This window comes from Lutjanus erythropterus, chromosome 9 (assembly GCF_056507025.1).
Source record: "Lutjanus erythropterus isolate fLutEry1 chromosome 9, fLutEry1.hap2, whole genome shotgun sequence".
NCBI lineage: Eukaryota > Metazoa > Chordata > Actinopteri > Lutjaniformes > Lutjanidae > Lutjanus > Lutjanus erythropterus.
The window spans coordinates 37,730,027-37,757,856 of NC_139325.1; positions in this window are offsets into that span (position 1 = coordinate 37,730,027).

Genomic DNA, 27,830 nt, shown 5'->3' on the forward strand with positions numbered 1-27,830 from the left:
GCTGTTGGCAAATGACCAAGGTATAAACAGGATTATCAACTTGTAGGTGTGCGTTAAACCGTTGCAGTTTAAGTGCGCACTATATTTAGAATGTTTCCACCACTTTACTTCACTGTCAGACAGCTTTTTCTAACAGTAAAACCACCATTATATGAGCCAAATGTCACTCTTTCCGAACCAACCAAACAACATAGGCGAATTCAGTAATTTTACGTCACAGAACAAATCTGTTAGTTTGTTTGTGTTTGCTTGTATGACTTCGGTGAATCCAAAGTATAGTTTTTAAAACAGCAAAGTCACACAGTTACATAAACAAAGTAATGGATAGAGTCAGCGATAGGCCGGCAACTCCTGTGTGTGTCTGTGTGCTCTGCGATAAAAAATGACTGAACTTGGCAGTGGAGTTTGGTTGGGCTGCAAACAGCAATATATGGCTTAGGCCAGGAGTGTCAAACTCACACTCATCCCAGGCCACATCAGCAGAATCAAATCACACACACACACAAATATATATAAGGATACAAGGAATATACAAAGTTGTAGTAAGGTCAAAATAATGTGTTGAGAAATTGGAATAGTTTGTAATGTGTCAACATAATGACATCAACATCATGCACCAGACTTTCAGTTTTGTTTCAGTTATTGTCATTATTTTAATCGTCTTTACAGAATGACAAAACATGCAGTTGGGATGTTTTTCCACCTGTAATCTCACCCACCCATGTTTTCATCTTCCAGGAACGCTCTTGAGGTAAATTCATTAGGTGTCTGTTCAGGAAATCACATCATGTACGTCTGTTCACACCTGGTAGAAGAAAGTTGTGTTGCTGAGCATTCGACGGTCTGCATTTACCTGAACAGACGTGCTGTTTAAAGGTCTGATTTACTGCTCGATGCAGTGACGCTACACTTAGTGTTTGAACACGCTGCTTCAAGATTAAGTCAGACAATATGATGGCATTTCATTCTTTCATTCTACAACACGCACACACACATACACACACACACACAGACACACAGAGACACACACAACAGGCTTTTGGCAGCGTTCCAGTGAATACTACAGCCCGGTGTAATGAATAAATGACTGATAACATTACAGAGGAAAAGCTGCTGGCACACTACCAAATGGACTGTTTCTGTGTGTGTGTGTGTGTGTGTGTGTGTGTGTGTGTGTGTGTGTGTGTGTGTGTGTGTGTTTGTGTGTGTGTAATACAAAGGTCATTCAGGGTTTACTTGGTCTCCTCTAAGTGGAAAAAGGAAGAATTCAGGGTGAAAACATGGAAATGAGTGTTCATCAAACAGACAAAAGCACAAATATTTCATCAGAAAAATAAGTCACAGAAACACTTTCTTTAACTTTTCTGTTGAAACACATTTCCCAAGTTCTAGTTTTAGATAACAAACATTCACCTCTTTGTAAAACTTAATCTCAGATGGCAGTAAAATGAGTAAATGAGTAAAATCTCTCCTGATAATTTGTGCCTTTAAAGGTCCCATAAAAACATCTTTGTGGCAGTTCTGTTAAAGTCAAGTCTCAAGTCTTCATAAGCAAAGATGTAAGTTGTTCAGGTCTCAAGACGTGAACATTTTTATTTTCAGAAGCTGAGACCAAGTTCTTTCAAGGCCAAATAACTGAATATTCAGAACATACGATTTTAGTTGTATTATTTTTATTGTTTCAGGTTGAAAATTTGGGATCTAATGTTTTCAAGTTAAGTCTTTATGAAGCCAAGCCAACTGCCATCCATCAACTTTCAAACCATTTTTGTAATTTAAGTCTGACTCAGGTGAACAATTTTCAGGCCTTTGTGTGCTTTCCCACGAACCAGGGCAGGACTGTTTTTCTTTACAGCTTGTCTGTCATCGTATTAGGCCATCACTCTTATCATTTCTGAGGAAATGTAACTCTGTCAGGCTAACTGTTGATATGTCGGGACATGACAATATACAAGAGGTCAACAGAGCATGAACATCCTGATTTCTGCTGCCTGGAGTCTCTCAACCAAAACAATAACTAAAAATGTAGTTTAATGATGTTGTGAAGAAGCGTGGGATCGTGGGAGTTGTCGTCATTCTCTGGTCCCTCCTGTATTTCACAGACTTTGTTAGGGATTGCCATGCGATTTCACAGCAGCTTTTTTTTTTTTTTTTATTGTGGTGCATGTTCTTTTCAGTGCCCATGACAAAATAAAAATACAAATAAGTATATTAATAAATATGTTAGCAGGCAAGGTCTCTTGCTCTCTCTCTCTCTCTCTCTGTTGAGTGTGTGACTACCTGAGTGGAGACAGGTGTGCCAGAGGCAGAGCGGAGCTTCACCATGTGCAGCCCATCCATAATCAAGACCTCTACAAAAACCCAGCCCTGCCACATGCACCTTCTCAGATTGTAGTGCCTGATTCAGTCAGTCTTGCTAATAGATTTTTTATTCTTTACCAGTTTAGTTTTATTAATCCAGTTTTTCTACTGCCTGCATTTCCGTGTGCTCCCCTTCTGCCCTGATCTTCAGCCTTCCTGCCTCAGATCCCACATCTGTTCATACACTGTCTGGACCTGCTTGCCATCCTCATTCAGCCCAGCCTTCAACTCCGGCTCCAGCCCCAGGCCCAGCAAACCCTCCTGCTCAACTCAGCCAGCCACAGCCCTGATCCCCACTGTCCAGCTGTGCAATGAATATTCCCTTAACCCTAAACTCCTAGTGCCCTGCCTCTAGCACTCAGGTTCAGGATCTAGTAGAAGTTACCTACTACTGAATTTTTCTGCTCATTTTTCAAATGTTTCTAGAGGTTTGAGAGGAAATCTGGTGCTGTCTAGTCCTTTTTATTATTATTATTATTCAAGATGGTGGCTGATTTTGTGTTTCCTACATTTCAGTCTTAATGCGTAGGAACAAGAGAAACAATTAATAAAAATAAATCAAAACTTAACTTTCATTGGTTCTGACATCAGTATGTGCCACAACTCATGAAGTCAAAAATACCACATCAGTGGGATGTTCAAATTCACTCTTCCAGTGAACATGATAAACAAGACACTTGAAAGCACCATTAAGGCTGCTTACATTTGGAAAACTGCTGCAGCTGTGAAGCAGGAGAAGTTATTTTTGGCATTCAGAAGTGAAAATCCTGTCCTTTTTCTTCACAGACAATGATGGTGACTCAACTGTTTTTCTTTCTCTGACTGGCAGGTCTGAGGACAGAGGGTGTCATAAGATGTACAGGTTTAAAATCCATTTGATTTTTGTCTATTTAAATACATTTTACTGGACTTCGAAGTCTTGAATGGACACGAAATTCTTAACTCATGAGCACTAAAGATTAGCACCTGGAAAATATCTGATTCTTGGTTTGAAAATGCTGCCACAAACTCACTAATGACGACAGAAGCGTCCACAAGACTCTTGAATTCCTATCATGTAATGAAAAGTTACAGTAGGGGAAGAATGCTTCTGAAAGCAGCAGCTCCTCCCACTTCACTTCTCTGTAAGTGATTAAAAAATGACAAATGGAAATATTCGAGTGTTGGGCTTTTCTCTGCTCAGGCTGCCGTGTAACTCTGGGAGAGGCTGTGAGGGTCTGAGCTCATTACGACTGATAAATAACAGAGTAATAAACCAGAGAGACCGACTGATACAGAAACACAAACAAACGGTGACAGAGTGGCGTTTAAATATGGAGCCAGACACTCTGTCTCCATACAGCTCTGTCATTTCTACTGTGTGTGTCACTCTGTTCATTACCTGTGTGTGGAGGGGGTTAGGGTCAGGGTGTGTCTGTGTGTGTTCTTGGTCAGTATGTGTGTGTGTGTGTGTGTGTGTGTGTGTGTGTGTGTGTGTGTGTGTGTGTGTGTGTGTGTGTGTGTGTGTGTGTGTGTGTGTGTGCAAAAGTCAATTAGAATCAATTTGTACCCTCAGCTGTTTGACCCCCCCAGCCCATCTTCCCCATGACTCCGTCTGTGTGTCTGTTACCTTGTTATTGCAGTGCTGGTGGGTCCCTTTGGTCACTGTGTGTGGGTCAGTTTGGTCAGAGTGTGGGGGGCAAACGACAAAGACACAGAAGCCACTGATTGATTGAGTTGCATGTTCAAATTGTTGTGACCCGCAAATCATAACCCGAGAGATAAACTGACCAAACTGAGTCAGACAGAGTCATGTCGAGTCAAGAGAAACTCCATCAGTATGTTCTGTTGAAGGAGTTAAATGGATTCCTGACATAATTGTCTATTCCCCTTTAATATTAAATTAACATTTACAGTGAATTCTAATGTAGATCCAGTGTCACGATAAAATTCAGCCAAAAAAAGGTCCAAGTAAGCATGAGAAGCCACTCCTGCACCATAATCCACTTCTCATCAGTTTGTCTTTTGGTTCCAAACAATTAGTGCTTGGCTAATAAATTGCTTTTTTTTTCACAACTGTTATTTTATATCCAAGAAATAATCCCTGATAAAACACCTGACAGTGTGCTTTGTGGATTATTTTATCTGTTCCTGGAAAAAGATGATGTTGGTAAATGGTTTTTCTGTAGTTTTTTTATACTGAGGAGGAGGCAAAAAATCTCAGAGATAGATATCTGGACAAATAAAAGTACCTGCCACGAAAGGTAAATGAGGAAATTTTTCCTTTTTTTTCTTTTGATTTACATCATCAACTTGGTAGAGGTCTTCATGGGACAACTTAGTTCCAAGTAACAAACTTGGGTTTAAATTACATTCGGTCTAATTGGATCTGGGTAGGGTCCTGTTCTATGTTCTCTATGGCCCTACCTTGTTCTCCCTCTGTGTTGTCTGCTTGTTCCTCCGTTGCCTGTTGTTGCAAAGTTTCATAGCGACAGAGACAAAGAGCATTCCCAATAACGTAGTAAAAGCTGTCATGCAGTCTCTTGCCTATAGTGCGAGGGGAAACAGAGAGACATGTTGCTGCTGCCGAAGGAGCACTGACTAAGAATACTCATGGGAATAAATTACTATGTAATTGATTTGCATATACTGTGTCCATCACAACGTTCTGTTATACGTAACAATGGTCTGCTTTTCAGAAATAACAGACTGACCAACCAGAATCAAGTATTCAACAAAGCCATGTAATGTTAGTTATAGACTGTCAGATAGACCTTAATCAATGTACAATGTTAGATGGAAAAATGTAAATATTAGTCATTGAACTATGAAACTTTTTATAAAATATATATGATAATTTGATCTAAAAGCTTTTCACGGCCCACGAAACCCCCTATTGGAAAACCACTGTTCTACTTCATTTGATATCCATCAAATAAATGGAAGCAATCCTGAAATAATCCTCCTTTTAGGAATCTGTGAATCTACTTAATTGATGCACGAAGACCAGAGGAAAAGGGAGAGAACAGCTGGAAACTCCTCTAACAAAACCTTGATGGCTATCTGTAGCTAACATCTGTATTGTTGGTACATTGATTGCATGGGGCAAAAAAACACAAAATGCACAAACAGTTGTGTTGTCAAATCTATGCAAATAAAGGAAGGTGAAGGCTGTCGCATACCACTTTTTTTGACGTCTAATTATCTATTTAAGGTATATTTTGGACAGAGGCAGTACTTGACATACAGAGATTAACTGATGAAACTCCTATAATTAAGATGAAGAAGCTTGCATAGTACTTTATGCCTTTAATATACCTTTAAGGCCTCTGGTAACCACACAATTGCATGTTTTTCGTTAAAGGTTAAAGGTCACAGATTGCCCGGTTTGCTCATCAGGGCTATCAAGGGTGGGAAAGAACCATTTATGAGACTAAATCTCCACGTTTGTGTTGTTTGTTCCATTGTTAGCTGTGTGTATGTGGTGGCTCATGGTGACCTGGTGACATATTTTATCAGGGTGTTGCAGGGCCAGCCCTTGGCCTCCATACTTTCTATTTCACAAACTCTCTATGTGTGTGTGTGTGTGTGTGTGTGTGTGTGTGTGTGTGTGTGTGTGTGTGTGTGTGTGTGTGTGTGTGTGTGTGTGTGTGTAAACAGTGCTCACCTTGTTCGAAGACCATAAAGCTGGTGTGTTTTATCAGTGATTGATTGCTCGGGCCTCAACTGAGGCATTAGCAGCTTCCATATCTCCAGGCCCTGACTGCAGAGAGGTGTGTGTGTGTGTGTGTGTGTGTGTGTGTGTTGACGAGCTGATGACTATTCATGGTGGTTTAGTTGGTAGTATGACTCGGCCTTGTTTTGTCGGAAGTGTGTGTTACCTGCGCTGACAATTAAATAGCATGTGTGTCACATTTCAAGTTGAGTTTCCGTGTTTGCGTGCCTACATGTGAACCTGTGTAATTTTTTTGTGCGTGCTGCTGGATACGTATGTGCACCGGTTTGTGTGCTGGCATGTGTGTGTGGGTTTGTGTGTCTGTCATTGCATGTGCGTGTCTGTGTGTGCATGTGTGTGATGCAGGTTAATGATTGCAGGGTTTGGTGTGTGTGTGCGGCTTCCTGTGGGTTTAAACCCAGTGCTGATAGAAAGAGCAGGGGTTACATCAGGACACACATAAACACACTCACAGCTGTTACATAGTGTAAAGTGTACAACTGTATATAACAGTCTAATAACAAAGTGAAGTTCAAAAGATTTAAACCTCAAACATCAGTGAACCTCTGAGCTGAGACCTTCAGGGCTGCACAATCCTGTGAGTGAATGACAGAAGTGTCACTGCTCGAGGGATGAATTCTGTTGTGATGCAAATTTTTGCATGAAATAAAACACAGGCTCGGTTTGCAAGTTCTCCCTGCATAATTCTGGATTACTGATTATGGATAAAATGAAATGGAGAGGATAATTAAGGTGTAGTCTGGGGAGGGTTATACATAAAGATTACGAAAAAAATTTGAATGGATCTTAAGTTTTAAGTTATTTTAATTTGCCTCACATGCAGTTCACTGGACTGTCCTGACTGCTGCTGTCATAGCCAGGTTCTTCTTTTTCTAGGTTAGTCAGTCATGTTTATTGGGGATCTTTGACACTGTGGTGGACTTTTAGTCCTCTCTTTTTAGTCCTCTCTGTACCTGCATGCTTACCTCCTCGCTGGCTCATTCCTGGACACACGGCTACCAACTGCAACCAGCGCTGGACAAAATACTCCTGCACTGTTACACTGGCTTTGGACTACAAGGCTGGTTGTGCGTGCGAGCTGCTGTCCGACATACTCATAGCTCAGGGATGATGTCCATCACATGCAAGAGGAATATTTAAAAGAGGACAAGCTCACCATGGGCTTCTCCACTGTTGACACCACACACCCGCAGCACTGATTCAATCTTACCGTGGTTTGGCTCGATCACCTCTGAAATCGAGACGGTCCTGTGAGTCCTGAGGAACGAGACTTGGCTCAGTCCGCGAGCCGGATCCAAGTCAGGATCCAGCTCTACCACAGAGCTACGGGGTCCTGGTTAAGGACTGCAAGTTCCAAGCCCTAGAGACACTGGTTGGTCCACCTTCACCAACAGGCCAGCCAGAGGACTGAGATCTAATCTCAATGAGGATTATGAAAACACATTAAAAATATCAGGTACAAATGCAAAGGCAAGATTGGATCATTAATTATCTGGATGACGTATCCAGGTACAGATTCCATTTTAATACCAGGTGTAAATCAGGTGTGTGAATGCGCACGTGTCGTCAGTATCTGGACCACATGTGTACTGTCATGAAATAGGAATGTTTATGTGTGTTTGTGTGTGTCTGGAGCCAGTCGAACACACCCGTTTGTCTTAGGATGGCTGCCTTCTAGAGAATCAACGGGCAGCTCACACACAAATACATACAATACAGTAATCTGTCACGTCTTTCCTTTTGTCTTTTATTCTTTCTTATTTGAGTTGGGTTTCTTTTTCATTCTCCTTCCTACTCTTTCTTTCTTGCGCACACACACACACACACACACACACACACACACACACACACACACACACACAAACAAACTTTGTCAAGTGTTGTAACTACATCACTCTTGTCTCCCACTGTGTGTTTCTGATCATGTGAGCGTCTGGTTAACTAAATATTAACCAGCTAGAAGACAGTCTGTCCACTGTGTCAGTATGTCCGCCACAGCAATTATTCATCACCATGACAGTGTGTGCGTGTGTCGCAATAGCTGCAGTTTTTTTCCTCACAAAGGGATAATGAGACATACCTGGTTACCTGTGTGTGTGTGTGTGCGTGTGTGTGTGTGTGTGTGTGTGTGTGTGTGTGTGTGTGTGTGTGTGTGTGTGCGTGTCACTTTTTCTTTGTGCAGTGTGTGGTATTTGTGTTTTGCACTTATCTCTTTCACATGGGCTATCGTGAGACACATCCTGTGGCCGCGGTGTGTGTGTGTGTGTGTGTGTGTGTGTGTGTGTTTGGATGTGTGTGCATGCCAGGAGAGTAATTACAGGCTCAGTGCAAGGCCTGGACAAATTACAGAGGATCACACACACACACACACACACACACACACACACACACTCACTCCCGATACTACTTCTCTCTCTCTCTCTTTCTCTCTCCGCCCTTTCAACCTTTGGCATTGCTTAACACTGAGAGCTCAGTCAGATCAGACCATAACAAAGTAAACCCCTCACACACACACACATACACGAACACACACATACACATACACGTACACACACATGCACGAACACGGAGACACACCCCTCCACTTGGGTTAGGAAACACAGCCACAGAAAAACATCCACCTTAACAAGTCATTTAGTCTCGTAATGACTCATAAAATCTTATTTTCTGCTAACAAAAGTGAAAATCTGCCAGAGGTCATGCTACAACGTCTTTTTAATGTTTATTTGACCAATTTAGTTAAAAATTTTATGACCACTTTAACATAATCTCTTTATTTTTCTGTGTTTTAACCCACAATTTCTTTTGCTTGATCTGAAGGCGATTACTGGGCTTGATGCAGTTTGTTACATCAGACCAAATGATGTCTTTGCCACCAGAACAAAGTGCTGCATTGGGCCTCAGTGCCTGTAAACTGAAAGTTACCAATACACCGCATTTATTCAACAATGTCAAATATTTGTGCTTATAAAAGTGTTGAAATCTTATGTAATCACTGATGTAAATAGCTAGAATTTACTGCATAAATGTACTTTTTATGCTGCAATTTCTAATAGTTTATCATTCTTTTCTCTCTTCTTTTTCCCCTGTCTTTGGTTTTTCATGTATTTCTTTGTTTTTATTGGATTGCTGTCTACTGATATGGATGATTGTCTACTACTGAATTTTTCTGCTCATTTTTTGTGCTTCCTGTTGTGTTTTTTTCCCCTTATCTTTGTAAAGTACAGTATGTTAACTTAGTTTTTGTTTCCTTTTTGCTGTGATTTTTCCCGTTAAGGAAGGGGACGTCCGTTGTATAACTATTCGACCTCTCCTGACGCATCAAATTTTAAAACACTCTTTCACTGGACTGTAACACTCCAGTTTATTTTGGCATTTTATTGTATATTTTCTTTGGCGACATGACAGAAAATGTAGAGGGGAAAAAGAATAAGGGAAATAACTTTTTCTCTGGCAGGGTAACGTTTTGTGGCATGAATCAGAGAGCTCCCGCGATAACCCCGTCCTGGCCCGGGACGCCGGCGTCCCAAAGCAGGCTGTGAGCAAAGCGAGGGAGGGCAGTGTTATTGCTAACATCCGTGCTATCACTCTGCATGATAATTATGTTGACCAATCTTGTTGCCATGGTAACGGATTACATCCGACTATTAATGACACCCCCAAGAACGTTCGCCTGGAAGCATCAGTTAGCAGTTGCTGGAGTGCAGATTTAAATTACTACTTGAACACTAAACCTAATGTGAAATAATTTCCCTTGATGAAAATATTTGGCTTCAAAGTTCCAGCACTTAAAATCCAACTCACTGCTAGCTAACATGCTAACACAAACATGAACACTCTGAGCTATCACCCGAGGCTCCAGTGCTGCTAAGAGGTGATTTGTTGTTTTCTAAAGTGAGAGAGTGTGGACTGTCTCCTCTATCTCTGCTCATCACAGGTCAAAGGTCAGATAAGGACTGTCTGCTGGGAAATGGAGTGGGGGAAGAGGAGGAGGAGGCCAGAGGGGGAGTCACCTGATGACAGGACAGGAGGAAGAGGAAGGCACAGGGGAAGTAGTTAGTGTTAGCGTGCTACTGGTGTTGATAGGCGCACACAGGAAGGTGTTTGATAAGTGAGGTTGTGAGTTACTGAGTAACTAAAACTCTGTTGGGTAACAGGTTAGGGGTTCAGTTCCTTCTCTGTGGGGGCAAGGGGCTAATATTGACGGTCGGGGGTTTGATTCCCTCTGGGGCAGCTCATGCTAACAATACACTTTCAACCACATTAGAAAAAACGTCACACTCTTTGCTCCAACACCACTTATGCTCATGTTTCTGTGACACATTAAATACAAGAAAAACAAATTAAAAATAATTTGATGGACAAGTATAAATTAAAAGTGTGTGGTGAAAATTTACTCATTTTGTATCAGTTCCAATGAAACTGAAGTACTGATAATAACATTATATACAGAATGTGGGTGGCTGCATGACTTCCAGACTTTTTCAGTATTTTTATATGATGCTTGCGCCAAAAAAATAAAATTTCTAATCCTAGTTTGGAGAGGTGACTGAGAATTCAACGGTTAAAAGTAGCTAATACTCAGAATGGTATTTGCTACAGATACTTTGTACTTTTACTCATGTATGTCTCTAACACCAGTACCACCACTTGTAATTGAGTAATATTTTAGCAATGTAACAGTATTTGTACTTGAGTACAGATTTTTAGTACTCTTCCCACCACTGAAAATAACACAACCTGACAGTTATAAAGAGGCTGAACAAAAACTAAAATATTCATTGTCTATTTTATGTGCATTCATTTTTCATAATATTTATGTAAAATTGAGTTAATAAGCGTTAAAGGGTCTAACATTTTTATTTAAATGTACTCTAATTTGCTTTTGTAATTACTTTTTTTTATTAATGGCCAGTATTTGTCATGGGATGTTCTGCTATTTTATTTGTTTGTTTTTTTTAAATCACCATTATTTTGAAAAATTCCATATCCATTAAAAAAAAATTATTGTATCAGTAAAACTGTGACAAAAGCATCCATATTGGTATTATACCTAGACTGTAACACATTTTTCTGCATTTACCTTTATGCATTTTATTGCATTGCTTTCTAGAGCACCATTTTCAGAGATGAATTGTCTTCCTGTTGTTTTGCCTAATTATTGCAACTGTCACACGTGAAATCCTGCAAATTAATTAAAATACATAGACTTTGTTGGAACACAAGTTTGCATGTAAAATCCAAAAAAAAAAAAGTTTTGATAGTGCCACAAGTGAGGTCAGAATAAAATGTGGAGTCTACTGTAGTTGTGAGAGTTTTTCACACATGTTTAGATTACTTCCACTTACTTACTACTTAATCATTGACACCAATCTCCTGTTTTAATCAGAGTTTACTTGCAGCGTTTCCTCCTGTGTTTACACTTCTGGTACCACCGACTGAACATCTGAGTCAGGTGACAGCAGGTCCTCTGGAGGCGTCTGCACCCTGCTCCTTCACCTTTTGACCTCCTCTCAGCTGAATCACGATGCATTTGTCCTGATTGATTTCCTCAGGAAGAACAAGTTTACAAGTTTAGTCATTCAGTAAGATCAGTACTCAAAAAACAAAAAACAGAGGGTCTAAGCACTTTCGGGTTCCTCACAAAAGGTCACAGAGGACCATCATGCCCCAACCTATCTGCAGCGGTATCTAAGTAGATGTTGCAGCCTCAGTAGCTGTGTTTCCATCAACATATTTTTGTAGCAGTAAAGAAGGCGGATGGCTGATTTTACACTTGCATGGTTTTTGCCCTTTTCAAAAAAAAAGTTAATGCATTCATTGGATGTTGGATGGAAGTTAGATAGCCCTGCAATAATACATTCAACAAACAGAAATGTCATATTTCCATCTTTTTGTCTACATTGTTTTTCCCTGTTTTTCTGTTGCTTGTTTAATTGCGTTATCTCGTTTCACCCTCTTCTCCTGCACAATCGACATCTTCTGCTTATCTCGATGACTTAACTCCAATAAGCATATTACGGTAGTGTATGGAAACAAGCATTCATTCACATTTCCTTTTGCCAATTACCTTAAAGATTGGGATACATTTGGATTTGTTACTTTTGGGTACTAAATAAGGCTTGTGGATTCAGTCACGTTGGTTCTTCTTGGCCCTGTAACTTCTCAGAGTGTGTGCTTAAACGTTACAGATGAGGTCATGTCAGGGTCCTGGAACAACAGCAGTTGCAGTTTGGTGTTTGCACCATGTGACAGATAACCCAGCAAACAAACTCTGCCCCGGCTCTTCTTCTCTCCATTATATCCTCCTCCTCCTCCTCCTCCTCCTCCTCCTCCTCCTCCTCCTCCTCCTCCTCCTCCTCCTCCTCCTCCTCTCTGTTTCCTGTCCTCCTTTTCCCACCTTCACTCCCAATTTCAAGCAGACAATCTCTGCATAATTTTCCATCCACATATAAATCATTTGTGGTTGTTATTACATTAAAGAGTCACATTTAAATAGATTTCAAAATCAGTATTGTCAGACATGACTTCCATTTAATTATAAACAGCATAAGAACGTTTTGAAAGAAGTTCCAGCTGTTGTTTTTTAAGTTTAATCATCTGGTTTCTTCTCTCTGTGGTTTCATTATGTATCCAATTTCCATATTTTCCTTTTCAAAACAAATCAAATTATAAAAATGACCCCTACTTGCCACAGTCTATCTGACATACTTTGTCTCCTCTGCCAACAGTGATAGTCTGCAAAATGAAACAAATGGTGTTATATTGTGTTTCTCTTCTTTTATGAAGTGAATAATAAATTGAATAGAACTGAAAAACAACTGTTATGACAGAACTGAGAAACTGAACAGAAACGGCTGTAAAAATCAGATTTGAATATTGTTCTTTGGCTCCTTTCTCCTCCTCTTGTCTCCTCGGATGTTATGATGTCCTGTGAGTCTGTAAAACATGTTGCTCTTTGAAGGTATGTGCTAATAGGAGCTATTACACTCACTCTTCTCCTCCCCGCCCTTTTACTCACAAACACTCTCTTCCCTTCCTCCGCCTCCACCCCCCCAGCCACCTTCTTTCTCTCTTTCTCCTTCTCTCTGTCCTTGTCTCTAATTAGCAGTGTGTTAAACTCGGTGAACAGCGGTCAGGAATGCCCCGACAAGCTCGTAAAAATGACATCAAACTCCCTGAGACGCCGACAAACAGGTCTAACCTCCCCGCTCATACAGTGTACAATGATGAACGGACAGATAGAAAAGACAAGTTGGAGGGAGATGCAACTACTGACACTCCTGAGGGACAGAAAACAGCAGCATCACTTATAAAGTTATATATATATATATATATATATATATATATATATATATATATAAAAATCCATTTCATTTGATTTGATGTGTTCACGTGTTTGGATGTGAAAGTCAGCTGTGATATTCCTGATTAATGCTGTTATTTTGAAAACTCAGCTTTTAACAAAATAACATTTAAGAACAGTTTTAACAGTTTTAAGTTCAGATTTAAAAAAAAAAAAAAAATCCTGAGACTGAAAGAGGAGAGAAATACAGATCACCCCAAAATCAAAAGTACATATTTTTCTTCTGGCCTGTAGAACTATTGATCCATTGATCCGTGAGTTTCAGAGAGATCCACCATCGAGATGTTTATGTCTACTGTTATAAGAGTAACGTGTGTGTGTGTGTGTGTGTGTGTGTGTGTGTGTGTGTGTGTGTGTGTGTGTGTGGGTATGGAGTGAGTGGACGATCAAGAGCAAGCGAGCAGGCTTCTCTCTATCCTTCTCCACCTCCTCACCCTTTCTTCACTCATTCATCCCTTCATTATATCTCCTCCACCACCATCTTTTGATGTGTCTCCCTCTGCTTTCCTTCTTTTCCTCCTCAGCCGCACAATGACTCTTTCATGTTGAGGGAGGAGAGACAGAAAGAGGGGAAGAGGAGAATTGTACAAGTGATGAAGGGGGGAGGAGAAGAGGGAGCCAGGAGAGAGGGATGAAGGGGAGATGATGAGGAGGTGGAGAAGGGGGGGGGGGTGGAGGAAGGGTAGACTGGGGTCAGATCTGACGTTGGGGGTTGATGTGGGGTCAACATGATGAAGCAGTAATGGAAGTGTGTGTGTGTGTGTGTGTGTGTGTGTGTGTGTGTGTGTGTGTGTGTGTGTGTGTGTGTGTGTGTATCAGAAGATGTATGGCTGGTTGACAGAGGAGAGAGACAGAGGCAGATTACAGCGGAAGGTAGAGAGGTAATGGCCTCGATGTGGGCGTGCGACTGTGTGTGATTATTTACTTGCTTACCCAAGTTTTAGTTTCTAAATGACAAAAAAAATCCAATCACCTGCAGATTACATGTTTTAGCACAATGTCTGGTATAGTAAAAGTGATGGGGGACAAAAGGACAAAGTGGGATTTTGAATGAAGTGAATAAGTATGAAATGCCAGACCAGAACCCTGATTACATCCACTGCCAAAGTCTCATCTCATGTCCAGTACCAATGCTTTTAAAATTCTCTCTTTCTGGACTATCTTAGCAACTCGCTAAAAGGCTACTTCCTGCACTAAACATTCACTTTGGATTCAAATTGTACAACGCAGCATCATCAATTATTGCCTGGCCAACACAATAATTCACAACCATTATTTTACTTATCTATTTTTTCCATCACACCTCATTAGATATTTTGATCTGAGGTGTTTAAATCTGTAAAATGGTCATACAGATGTTGAGAAAACAATCATGTCAACATTTTAGCAGAACGTCAGTGTTGAGGAAACTAATTTGAAAGTTCAACCAACTTCACACTGGAAGAGGCCGAACTACAGCAAAGCTACCCCGGGGAGAAATGCTCAAGGTGGCAATGAACATGTGATATAAATTTATACTAAAATATTATACAGGAAAGTTCAGCATAAATGTATTACAAAAAGTGCCCAGGTGTAAACAAGCAATGGTAAAATAAAAATTAAATATTTTTCTCTTCCTTTTATGTAGTTAACCTCACAAAAAAAGGCAAAAAGTAATTTCCTGCAGCCCCTTGAATCACGATGCTAATATGAATGTAACTGATCTACTAGCAAGCTACTGCAAAATGTAGTTAAACTAAAAGTTTAATTATAGTTCACTGCTCCTCAATGTTGCAGACGAAGTCAATGAAAAATGATGACAGCATAACTTTGACAAAAGTACAGAAGCCTAAATGTTCATTTTGATGGATAATATTTAACTCAGCAAAGTTTGATGTTGGATGATTTGTAAAGCTTTCTTTCCAAAAGACGCCTTCAAGCTTGAAAATTAGCCTGAAAATGTGCAGCACTGAAATCAGTGGTCAAGGAATCACTTAATTGACAGAAACTGTATTTTCACAGTCACAAATGGCAAGTTTTCCAGCCTCTGAAATGTGAGTATTTGCCAATTGTCTCTTTTTAAAATAATTTTATATTTAATATCTTTGAGTTTTGGGCTATTGGTCAGACAAAACAAGTGATGTGAAGAGTTTGGCTTGTAAAAAAAACATCCTCTCTGGACATTTTTCACAATTTTATGACATTTTATGAAGATGAAGGAATAATGAAACTGAGTATTATTTGCAGCCCTAAGTATGTGGTATGTTTTGGAATATAGTCAGCAGAAGTTAACAGTTTCTTAAACCATATGTAAAATTACAGTAAAGATGTTCCTTTAATATTTTTGCGACACAGATCCACTCAGCAGTGGGTAAACACGGAGAGCAACACGTGACTGGTTATACTGAGAATAAAGAAACAACTGGTTCTCCTGTGTCTGGACGGGACAGAGCGAGGGAGGGAGGTGTGACCTCTGATTGGCCGGAGCGACACAGAGGTGAGGTGAAAGGTCGTCCAGGGGTTGAAGAGAGAGCGAGGGGACATATCAACACCTTGTCTAATATCTACCCTGCAGTGTGTGTGAGTGTGTGTGTGTGTGCGTGTGTTTGTGTGTGTGTGTGTGATTGATCCATTCAACCTGGTGGCCGAAGCTATAGATCCAAGAGACCGGAGATGTGAGTGTGTGTATTGGTCTTTATGTGTGTGTGTGTGTGTGTGTGTGTGTGTGTGTTTGGGGAGGGGCTGAGGGATGAGAGGCGATCTGTCTCCCGTGGCGACAGGCCGGACCATGGACCCTTCCGCTTCCTCTAAATATTTACAGAGCACTGGCCAATCAGAGCCAAGCAGACTCTGGCCACCAGCCATGACATGAAGGAGTGTGTCGAGTGTGTGTGCGTGTGTGTGTGTGCGTGTGTGTGTGTGTGTGTGTGTTTGGAGTGATTAAAGACATTATTGCAGTCATACTTTGGACTTGCTGCGTCGTGCGGCTGCAGGCCAGTCTGGTTAAAAAAATGTAACACTCACTTAACACATTTTAACAATTAATATCAGATCAGCTTTTAGGTCTGACACACACATGCTCTCTGTCTCACACAGACACACACACACACACACACACACACACACAAACACACTCAAACACATCATAAAAAGTTCCCTCAAACATATACAAAGTGCTGAGATTAACTCTCTGTTTCTCTTGAAAACACACTCAGTTTCATCCAAACATGCAAAAACATGTCCCTCTTTCCCTCTATTTTCTTTTTCACACACACACACACACACACACACACCAGGAGCATGTGTGTGTGCAGTGAAAGTGCTCTGCCTGCCTGTTTGAGCGAACAGTAAATGAATAAAATGTGTTTGAGCCGCTGAGAGGAAGTGGTTTCCAGACCGCCTCAGCATGTTGGAAACAGCTGTTTGTGCATACGTGTAAGTGTGTGTGTGTGTGTGTGTGTGTGTGTGTGTGTGTGTGTGTGTGTGTGTGTCTGTGTGTGTCTGTGTGTGCGTGTGTGTGTGTGGGTGGGTGTGCACGTGTGATTCAGCTTGTTCTTGAGCAGCATGTTTTCATCCTGTGTGTGTTTGCATCAATCTGTGTATCTCTTGATGTGTGTGTTTGTCTCTGTATCCAGTGTTTGTGTGTGTGTGTGTGTGTGTGTGTGTGTGTGTGTGTGTGTGTGCCTGTGTCTGTGTGTGTGCGCTCTGCAGTGGGGGGGTGGGGTGGGGGGTATTTGGACCACTTGAGATTAAACCACAGGCCAGACAGAGCTGTGTGTCATCGGGCCGACCGCCATGGAGCCGAACATCCAGCTTCAGCCTGAAAACATGAGCGACGGAGATAAACACAACGTAAAACTGTGAGCGATGAACAGATGAGCGTTTGCTGTCAGTTCTTAGTTTCTGTCGTCATGACAAAGAAAAAAAACAAAATGTCTAAGCAGGCCCTTTGTTTTCCCATTAATCTTTAATCATGTATATTTTAAACTGACCATTGTCCATACATCATTTGTGACCTACTCACTTCTCACTTCCCTTTGTTTCTCCCTTAATTTCCTCCTTCCACATTTCATCTCTCTATCAGAATTAACAGGAGTAACTGAATGTGAATATATGAAAATTTTCAATTCAAGCAATATGACATGAGAGGGTGAGCTGTAACATCATTATTAACACGATAGTGATGCAGTCAGGGTCGAGACACAATCTGATGGAGGATGCAGAAGAGAGTTTCTGTGTGATGTCCAGTAAGTCCAGAACATTAAAATGTATTGGGAAAAATTTCCAGATCTTTCAAAAAAAGCATGTTCACTGTGGTCAAAAAAACGTTTGCTGTCTGGCTTGTCGCACACAAGGAAGGCTGCACCTGTTTTCAAGGGGTGTAACAGAATTATAAATTAAATTTGTGAAAGAAATTGATTTAATTATTTTATAAATGCTGCAAGAAATATCTTAACAGGAGGTCATAGAAAATATTTTTAGCAATGAGCATGGTGTGCTTTCATGCTGATTTGAGTGTATCTTATTCTACCTGAAGTTGCTTGTTATTATTCCGGGAAAAAAAGTGTGCAGTTTTTTACTTTTATCTATGCTCTATGAAGGGAAAATCTGTCCCTTCAACTGAAGGCTATTTTTATATCTTTACTGTAAACCATCTATTTTCAATGCAAAATCTGCAGAACTCTTCAATATACTTGATAAAAAAAAATTTTTTCCACTGTCTCATTGTGCAATGGTGAGATTCAATTCCTAAAACTTTGTTACATTAAAAATAAAAAACAAAGAAAGGGACAAAAAGTACAGTATGAGTATGTGGAAATATATTTCATAATAAATTATATGTGGGAATTAAATTAACTTGATTTAGAGATAATGACCTCAATGTAAACCGCCAGTTATTAATACAAATAGTAAACAAATTAATAATCTGATTAAACCTCATTATAGTTTGCGGTTTTGCACGTTTTTATCTCTGGAAACAACCCATCTGATACTGTGGGAGATAACATCCACCCCTTTAAAGCTTTATTAATATTTCATTTGCATATTAGGCACTTTGGTTTTGGTTGTCTGATCTATTTATGCAAAATGTGTGGCTTTGGCAGAGAGGAAGCGGTTACACGCTGCTGTTTTAACTTCATCCATAATAAACTGACGGTTATTAACCTCATTACAGATTTTATTTGATTGTTAACATGCTCTGGTAAAAAACGAGGTTGCACTGTCAAACTCTCTCACTGCAATACAGAAATTGGTGAATAATTTTTCATCACTTTCACACAAAATGCATTCAGTGACCACATTTTCCAAAATTCATGAGCTCTTTTCTCATTCATACTCTACAACCTGCAAAACGCTAAACATTATGTTTGCAGTATATTTTCAAATGCCAGCACTGAAAAAACACATAAACAGACACATTCAGAACAGAATGATGGCACAAAGTGTGCATTTCTTCAGTAACCATATTGAAATATAGAAAATCGTAGCAGAGTATTTACAGTAAGAATCTACTGGAGTCAGGACATTTTATGATTGATGGTCAGTGGTTTAAAAAGGTTCCTGGCTACTCTAAAAGTTATGAAATTGGTATGAAAGTAATAACTTAACACTTGGCTGACATATTCCTTTCAGCACATTGTACTGTTAGTCTTACAGTTTTTACAATCAAAAACATCCTTTAGTCTGATCTGTAGTCACATTTGAAAAGTCTAAACACAATAAGCAAGCTAAGACAATACTAAAATTACAGATCTTTCTTGTTTTATTTACAAAAGCTTGAACACAGCATGCCAGACATGAAAAGTGTTAAAAAAAAATACTTAAATATAATATAAAGTCTCTACTTGGAGTGATTGTGTTCAATGTGGACACATAACAGCACACAGAACGCATACAATTGGTTTTCAGTTTTTCAAATTATTGAAATTATTGAATTTTTTGGTGCTTTGAGCCCCACGTGCCAAGTGTCATTGGATAGAAGGACGACATCTCTATGGCTGATATTTCACAAACTCTGCAACTCTATAAAAAAAAATCTGGATGGATAAATAGTAGTTCAAGACCAGGGATAAATATATGTCTTCGATTTTTGGGTGAACTGTCCCTCTTGTTTGTAAATGTAGCTGTGAAAAGGCAGAATATTGTCTGGCCATGTCCTGTGTTTTTGTTGTTGTCAAACAATCCCATGAAAAGATGAAACCTAAATTCTCATTAAAGCACCAAATGTAGATTAATCCGCTCCTGAAAATAGTCCCCAACAAATGCGCTTTTTGTCTCCTGTTTGAGTTACCATGAGCAGTAAGAGATCAATGTGTTATTCATCATTCATTTGATCAGCTTGATCGGTTATTGATAACTTAACTTCATAGAGCGGCTGTTTTCTCCATTTAAGCCACACTCCTCTTCATCCTCCTCCTCATCCTCCTCCTCTTCTTCCTCTCTCCCTCTGTTTTCTTCAAACTGTGTGGCTTGTACTTCCGTCGTGCCCATGAGCCGAATCTTCTGATCTTTACACGAAACAGATCAGGCTCTCTCTCTCTCACTCACACACACACACACACACACACGCACACACACACACACAAGCTGAACACGGACACACACTCCTTCACCTCATCAAAGTGGTGGAAGTGTGTGTGGGACGATGGATTTGATGGAAAGGTTGGGGGGCTCGGAAGTGTTTTAGTGTGTGTGTGTGTGTGTGTGTGTGTGTTGGGGGGGCGTGCACACATGGCCACATGGACACACACACACACACACACACACACACACATACAGCTGGGACTTATCAGTGTTTACTCTCTCCTGTCTGACTGTACTTAAACTTTACCTCTTCTCTCTCCACTCTCTCTCTGTCCACACACACACGCACGCACACACACACACACACACACACACACACACACACACACACACACACACGCAGGAACAACCACCCAGCCAGATCGAGGGAAGCCTTTATCTGAGCTTGGCGCTAAGCTGTGAATGGTTGTGTGTGTGTGTGTGTGTGTGTTGTCAGCATGTGTATGTGTGTATTTAGCTTGGCAGACTGCCAGGTAACTTCTTCTTGCAGCAGCAGCCACGCGCCGCAGCCTGCTGTGTGTGTGTGTGTGTGTGTGTGTGTGTGTGTGTGTGTGTGTGTGTGTGTGTGTGTGTGTGTGTGTGTGTGTGTTCGTAGCTTGAGATTTATATTTTATAGCATCTGTTGCAGGTGGGCAGTCTGGGTTTCAGGTCATATTTTTTTAGTCCGGCTCAGGTTTGGGTTTAAATTGCTCCATTCTGATTCTTTGACTGAACATGAGAACACTCTGACAACATGAGCAACAGATGCTGCTTCTTCATTCAGCCAATCAAAATGAAGCAAACTGTTGATTTGAATGTGGCTTCATGTTATACAACAGATCAGTGGTTCCCAAACTTTTTAGCACACCCCCTAATTATCAAGCTAAAAAACAATATTAGAAATGATTAAAGATTAAATGATAAAAAAAAAAAAGATTCAAGTTGAATTTTAGTGAAATAAAGATTAGCATTCTAGCCTCAGAAAACTCTTGTTTATTTCCCCGACATAATTCATATTCATTCAGCTCCTTTCCAATCTATATTTCTTCCCTGGTCATCTACACGCCCCTGCAGCAGCTCTATGTCCCCACTGTTGGAACCACTGTTATAGACTGTGTTGTGTTTTGGACACCGACAGCTGCAGACACCACGATTTCCTATTAGTCTGTAGTGGCTGTGTGGACAACAATCCGCAGACAAGTACACATGGCCACAACAAATTAGGGGTACTTTGTGGATGTCCGCAAAAAGTCTAAATATGCACTATCTAATGACAAGATTTTCTTTGCATGGACCGAAACTGACCCTTGCAGACTTAGCTAGCGTGCTAGCTAGCCCCAGTGAGTTCCACAGTAGGCCCCTTTCTGCAGATTTGTGTACTCAAAACACTAAATACCACCAGTGTTCAAAGACACAAACCAACAGAAGACAACTTAATTTCAATGTTCTTATTACGAGCCAGTTAGCCTTTAATCTGAACTTGATGGGATCCTTTTGGGCTTTTGCTCTGCAGATATTTTGAAATATTCTCCTCCAAAACTTGGGTCACTTCTCCAACACGTTTCAGTCTACTCACCATTGGATTAGGTGGTATTATAAGAGGTGAATGTTTCTTTATTAGGGATCTCCATTATAGCACCAGGATATGCACTGGATATTCTTCTGTTCTTAAAGATTGAGGTTTCACAATAAAATTTATATATACATATGTATATATATATATATATATATATATATATATATATACATATATGTATATGGGGCCACCACACATGCACTCACACATTAGAGTCACATAAACAACAATAAATCAATCACAATTCCTCAAGAATTAATAGCAATTCCTCTAGTAATTCTTAATAAATATAAATCCTCCTCTTACTGACCTTCTTAGATTACATATTTATCCATCCTCAAATATCTCAAAACCTGAGAAACCTAAAGGTAATTTTCCCTTAAACGAAACACAATGCTGTCTGGATTAAGAATTTTATCAACATAAATTGAAAACATTTTCAATGAATATATCTGCAGTGTCACAGACTGAGTGTTAACTGGCCAGTGCCCACATATTTTGTTTGTTTTCCGCAATTATCTCCGCTTGCAGCGACTCCGGCACTTGGATATAGTTAGGGAAAGTTCGTGGTCTTGGTTAAATAATACAAAAAAATGATACTGCCATAAAACATGAAACAGGATGTGTTTACTTTTTCAATATTTAACCAAAACCACAATCTTCCCGAAACTTAGTTCTTCCATCATTAAAAAAAAAAGCATTGCCAGTCAACATATTTGCAGGAAGCAATTACCTTTACTTCAGAACATATCTGGGGAAAATTAGCTAAAAGTATATCAACATAATTTATTTTTGGGTCACATCATACTGATAAGGACCCATAGAGTGTGTGTGCAGGTTTATACTGTATGAATGGTGTCTCTGTGTATTGTGTGAGAGTTTAGGTGTCACCTTATATTCCTGTGATACTTTATGATTGTGTGTGTGTGGCTATGAATACCCGTCTAATTCAATACACACGCAGGTAAACAAATGCACCTGGGATGAGTGGCTTTTTGCTGAGAAGTGTCCCACTTCAGTCTCACACACATACACACACACAGTGCTGTTTTGTTGCAGAATATGTGTCACCTCGTCTCTCTTTCTTGTCCTCGAAAAGCCGTGACTTCGCCCGAGATAAAGAGGGGCCCTGTGTGACAGAGCTGATGTGAATGTATGTGTGTAACTGAAAATGTATATGACAGAAAGTGTGAGTGCGAGAGGTGATACACACGTGAAGGCAACCTGAATAAGAAATGTTAGTGTCTTACTGAACTTGAGATGGACTCGATCAGAAGAGTAACACAACCCAGATTAAACGGATCTGACAGCAACTGGACATGTGTTAGTACTTTACACTCATCACTGCTCCCTTCCAGACACATTTAAATAAACATTTTTTGGTTTTTTTTTTTATCTCTGCTATGATTTGTAATTTATTTAACATGGTTTTTCCACATCAAAAGAAAAACTTTGAAAAGGACTGGAAGTATATCTACTCTCTCCCCCTAATTGATAATTTATGTATCTGGCTTCCTGCCCCACCTTTCACCACCGCTTGTGCGTAGTGTGCATCAAGATGGATAGCGTTAGCATTAAGAAAACATTGGGGAGAATCAGCCAAACATGTTTGAGTGTTTGTCAGACCCAGACTCAGACAAGGAGTCTGTTGTGCACTAAAATCTGCAACTAGCAAACGTATCGGAATTGTGAGTTAGCTTCTTTTGTTTGTGTTGTTTGTTAGCTTGTAACTAGCAGTTCGCTCGAGGTTTCAGATTTTTTTTTCATTTGCATAAAGTATGTTAGACGGGTTGGTTTTCACGTAGACAAGTGAAGCCACCATGGGACCTTACTCAAGAACAATTTAAATGATAATCAGTAGCAAAACTTTTTTGATGTTTGCCAACTTTACATGTCAGGACAGTTGCCGTTTGTTGTAAAACTGAAAGTTTAAGACTCAAGATATGTAATTAGAAACACCTCAAACCCAGAAGTCAGATGAGTGACATCATGAGTTTCTCTCTTTACAAGCTAACGTTAACCGCTGAAGCTTTGTGTTTTCATGCCAGTATGTAGTCACTCGAGCAACAGGTCATACTTGTTCTTTTGCTTCCTAGCTGATAAAAAATATGTCGCTGGAGAAAACACATGAAGTAAGATAACCTTACAAGGTACAGCGAGGTTTTTGTTGGTGACATATATTGTGATAGTTCACTGAGCAGCCTAACGCAAAACTAAGTGGTACCACAACACACCTGTAAAATTATCATTAAATGGTCATACATCATATGTGTAATTCATGGCACAGCTCAAACAAGATTTTAAAAAAAATATTTGTCTCTCGCCATTGACTACTGTTAATAATTTTTTCCAAAGTAAAATGCTGTGGGAGACACTGGAAGGGGAGGGACTTATATTTGCTACGCACCAAATCTAGCTTGCTGGGTACGTTTAAATCTCAGATTTTGCACAGACACAAGACACAAGTTAGTATAATCAGGACATAAATGTAAGAAAAACACATTTTTGAGTGGCCACAGGAGTGCATTTTCATTCCTCTCCCATCCCACTCCCACAAAAACACTCCTGTCCTGTGCTGTCTTGTACAAAATATGATGTCCCATCCCAATGTTTGAAGAATGACTGCCATCCCATCCCATTCCCGTCAATTCAGTCCACACAAGTCATGCACTGGTCAGGTGGCTGCAGCCAGTTATGAGAGCAGGCAGGAGAGAATAAAAAAGACAACAGAACAACTAGCATTATGTTCCAAATAAAGAAAACAGAATTCCCTGTGGGACATGGATTCGAGACAAAATGTCAGCCTCTACCAAGAGGTACAGGTAGAGTATGAAACATTAGCTAATGTGGTCCTGTTAAATTCCCATGAACAACTTGATGCTGAGTGTCAAAACTGACCAAACTTGATGTCAAAACATTTTGCTGATGTACTTCGCATCAGTGAATGAATCTTTTGATTTGATAAGTGCTGAGGGCTGTGAGCAAGCTCAACACAGCCAGGCTTTCTTTGCATGATCTGGATCGACAAAGCCTAAAACCGCAACCAGAGATAATTGGTACCACAAAGTTTTTAGCCAAACCAACGTAAAATGAGTGTAACTGATTTAAGATTGCCCATGATAAATGATGATGAATTTTCTAATCAGTGATCTGAGCTGCAATATCACCAAGACAAAACGGATAACAGTAAAAAGTATTCGAAGCGTCTGTAGTTGTTTCATTATTATTTTAGTGTGTGGATTATATACCATGTGAATTTAAAGTGTTAATATGATCTGGAGCAAAAGGGAAAAATTACTCTGCATCACCAAACAGAGGTTACCATGACAACGCGATGCATTCAATTTGTGCCGCTGTTTCATTTTTACATTATATGGATTCGTTCGGTGATATTACGAACATACAGCTCAACAACTTTTCATTTTTAACGTCCTCCCTCAGTTTAAAAGCTATATCACTCATAAACAACCTTGTTAGGACAATAATTAGTTAAAGATCAGCACTTTTTACAGATGATTTAATCTGAAACTCTGAACATAACCTGCTCCCGACCAGGTTATGAGTCTAGCATCAGTTACCATGGTGATCTAACCAGATTTAAAGAGAGCCACCTTCGTGACACTGAAAATCCTGGGTTTAGACTCAACATACCTCGCTAACCCCTTTAATATTGCTTCATAGTTACACCCCTCTGATCTGATCAGGCCCTGAAAACTTATCAGCCAACGTGTTTGCAATGACAGACACACTCTGTTAACAGATTAGATGGCCGCATTAAAATAGTTATGAATGTGTTGTTTATGCTATGAGACTGATCTGGGTTTTTTTGGGGCCCACACTGTTTCTATATATGAGCTTCAGCACTGGCCTTGAAAACACAGAAATGGTCAATAACCCTGTTGTATATTTTAGTCCACACACACTCACACACACAACCTCTGCCTGTTGCAATAAAAGCTGAGAACAGCACCAATGAAGCAATCCAGCCAGTCTGACAGCAAAAGGCTGAAAACAGAGGAGCAGTAAATCCATTTCACTTTTCAAGGCCAGCAGGTCACTGGGTTAGTGTTACCAGCACCACAGCCTCTCTGCATGCTGATAAGAGATAGCATGTGCAGTGCATATGTCTGTGTCTGTGTGTGTGTGTGTGTGTGTGTAGCTTATAAAGAAACAACGAATAGATCTCCTATCAGATCTCAGTAGACCATGAACCAGTTAAACCCAGCCCCACGATCGGATAGCTCACACACACAAACACATCCACACCCACACCTGGTGTCACTATTTCTGTACAAGAGAATAAAACACTGCTGTATATAGTCAACATAACTTCCTAAGATGCCAGATTTTAAGCTTTTTTTCTCCAAAATATCAAACTCTAACCCTCCAATTAAACTCAGGACAAAGTGCTCTTCTGACCAGTGTTTAATTTTTATTATGAAGACAAAATGTCCTGCTGTGACGTCCAGTCTTTGTCAAAGCAACACGACTTTCACCTCTTGCTAGTTATGTTTTTGGTGCGACCCCCCGGCGTCTTTTGGCCTAATTACAAAATGAACACAAGCAGAGTCTGTTTGATTGTATTGTTATTAATCTAATTCTGATTTATAGCAGACAGCTGGGGGCTGTGGAGGACACAGGCCGCTGATTATTTTTTATTGATTTTTTTCTTTAAGACGGGTGGTATTATATTATTGAGTCTGGGTTAGGTGTGTGTCTTGAGCTTGTTTTGTCTGGTTTAGGCTTTATCCAGGAGGAGTAGATGTGTTTCTAATATCTGCTTTTATTAGAAAATCTGTGTACTTTACTGTTTGTGCCTATTGAACCCCGATGCCTGGTAGCGTCAGAGCCTTCCTGTGGCTGTGTGCCTGCCATGAAAACAGATATGTGAATAAGAGGACACATTTAAAGAATGGAGTTTGTCTTTTTTTAAGCCTCTGTGCCAGCGACAGCTGAGGCTTTATGTTTTTGGGTTGTTGGTACACTGTGACATCATCATCATCATCATATCAGTCCTCCGTCCTCCTCTGTAAAAATAGTCTTTAAGTGAAGACAGCTAATGAAATACAGGCTTCAGGTTCCACAACAACTAGGCAAAGTTGTCCCAAACTAGTCACCACCTGTACCTGATCAACATCAACACTGGTTTTATTGCATTTATAAAAAGTTCCTACATTGCTCTTGTGGTTTCTTTTCTCTGTTTTCGGGTTGTCCACCCATACGTCTCATTCTTGTGAACGTGATACGTCAAAAACGCCAAAAGGGAATTTCGTCAAACATCCAATTGGATTAAAGGATGAGCTGATTAGAATTTCAAGGCCAAAGGACAGACATGGGTAGAAATATTTTTTAGCACAAGAGAAACTGAAATATGTCTTTGCTTCTTTGCTGCAGCTGTTGTTCCTTTATACTTTTACTACTATTAGTGGTTTTCCTTGATTACAGTTCATCTAAACTGGTCTGGAAGGTGATCAAACAAAAGCAAATCTGCAGTGAGTTTTAAAGAAATGTCTTTCTGTTTTGGTCTTGTCTTTACAAGAAACTATAACTGAATTTTGAGAGTGTTTCACACCGCGTATGTTTGAACTCTGGAGGATCCACTTCACTTTCATTAATTTGGATCGGTTAAATAAACGACACTGGAGCCAAATGACCAAACCAAGACATTATCCATCTGCATCAATTCCAGGAAGTGACCACAGAACAACAGGGTGTTCCCCCCTTGTCCCTAATATTAATTATTCTCATGAGCTTGACAAAGAATTCTGCACTTTCTTGATAAGCTGAATGAAGGAGTGTTATCTTTTAGTTTCATTTTAAGGGCTGTGTTGTAAAATAATTGTCCTTTGTGCTGCAGAGCAATCCATAAGTTTCCCTCAGTTTTGCATTATGTAAAAGTCTGTAGACGCTTGTATGTAAAGTGTATTCTAGTGGCTGCAGGCACAATCTCTGCTTTGCATGATTATGATATTCAAATAATATCTCTCTGTTATTGATATACTGCAACACCTTTAAGCCATTTGAGACTTTTCAGGGGCTGCAGACGCCCTGTGTGGTTTTGGCTGGGGCCAGAAGATGACACCTAATTTGGCCTCAGGTCTTAAAGGTTACTGTTGTGGTCAGCTTTTTGCCGTGAAGGGTCTCCAAGGGGTGACATGGACCTGGGTCATTGTTATTGCAGTGCAAAGCTTTTAGGGTTGATGCAAGGGTTAGGACCAAGGTTTGACCCAGGTTTAGACATGAGAAGGGGATTTTAAGGGTCATATCAG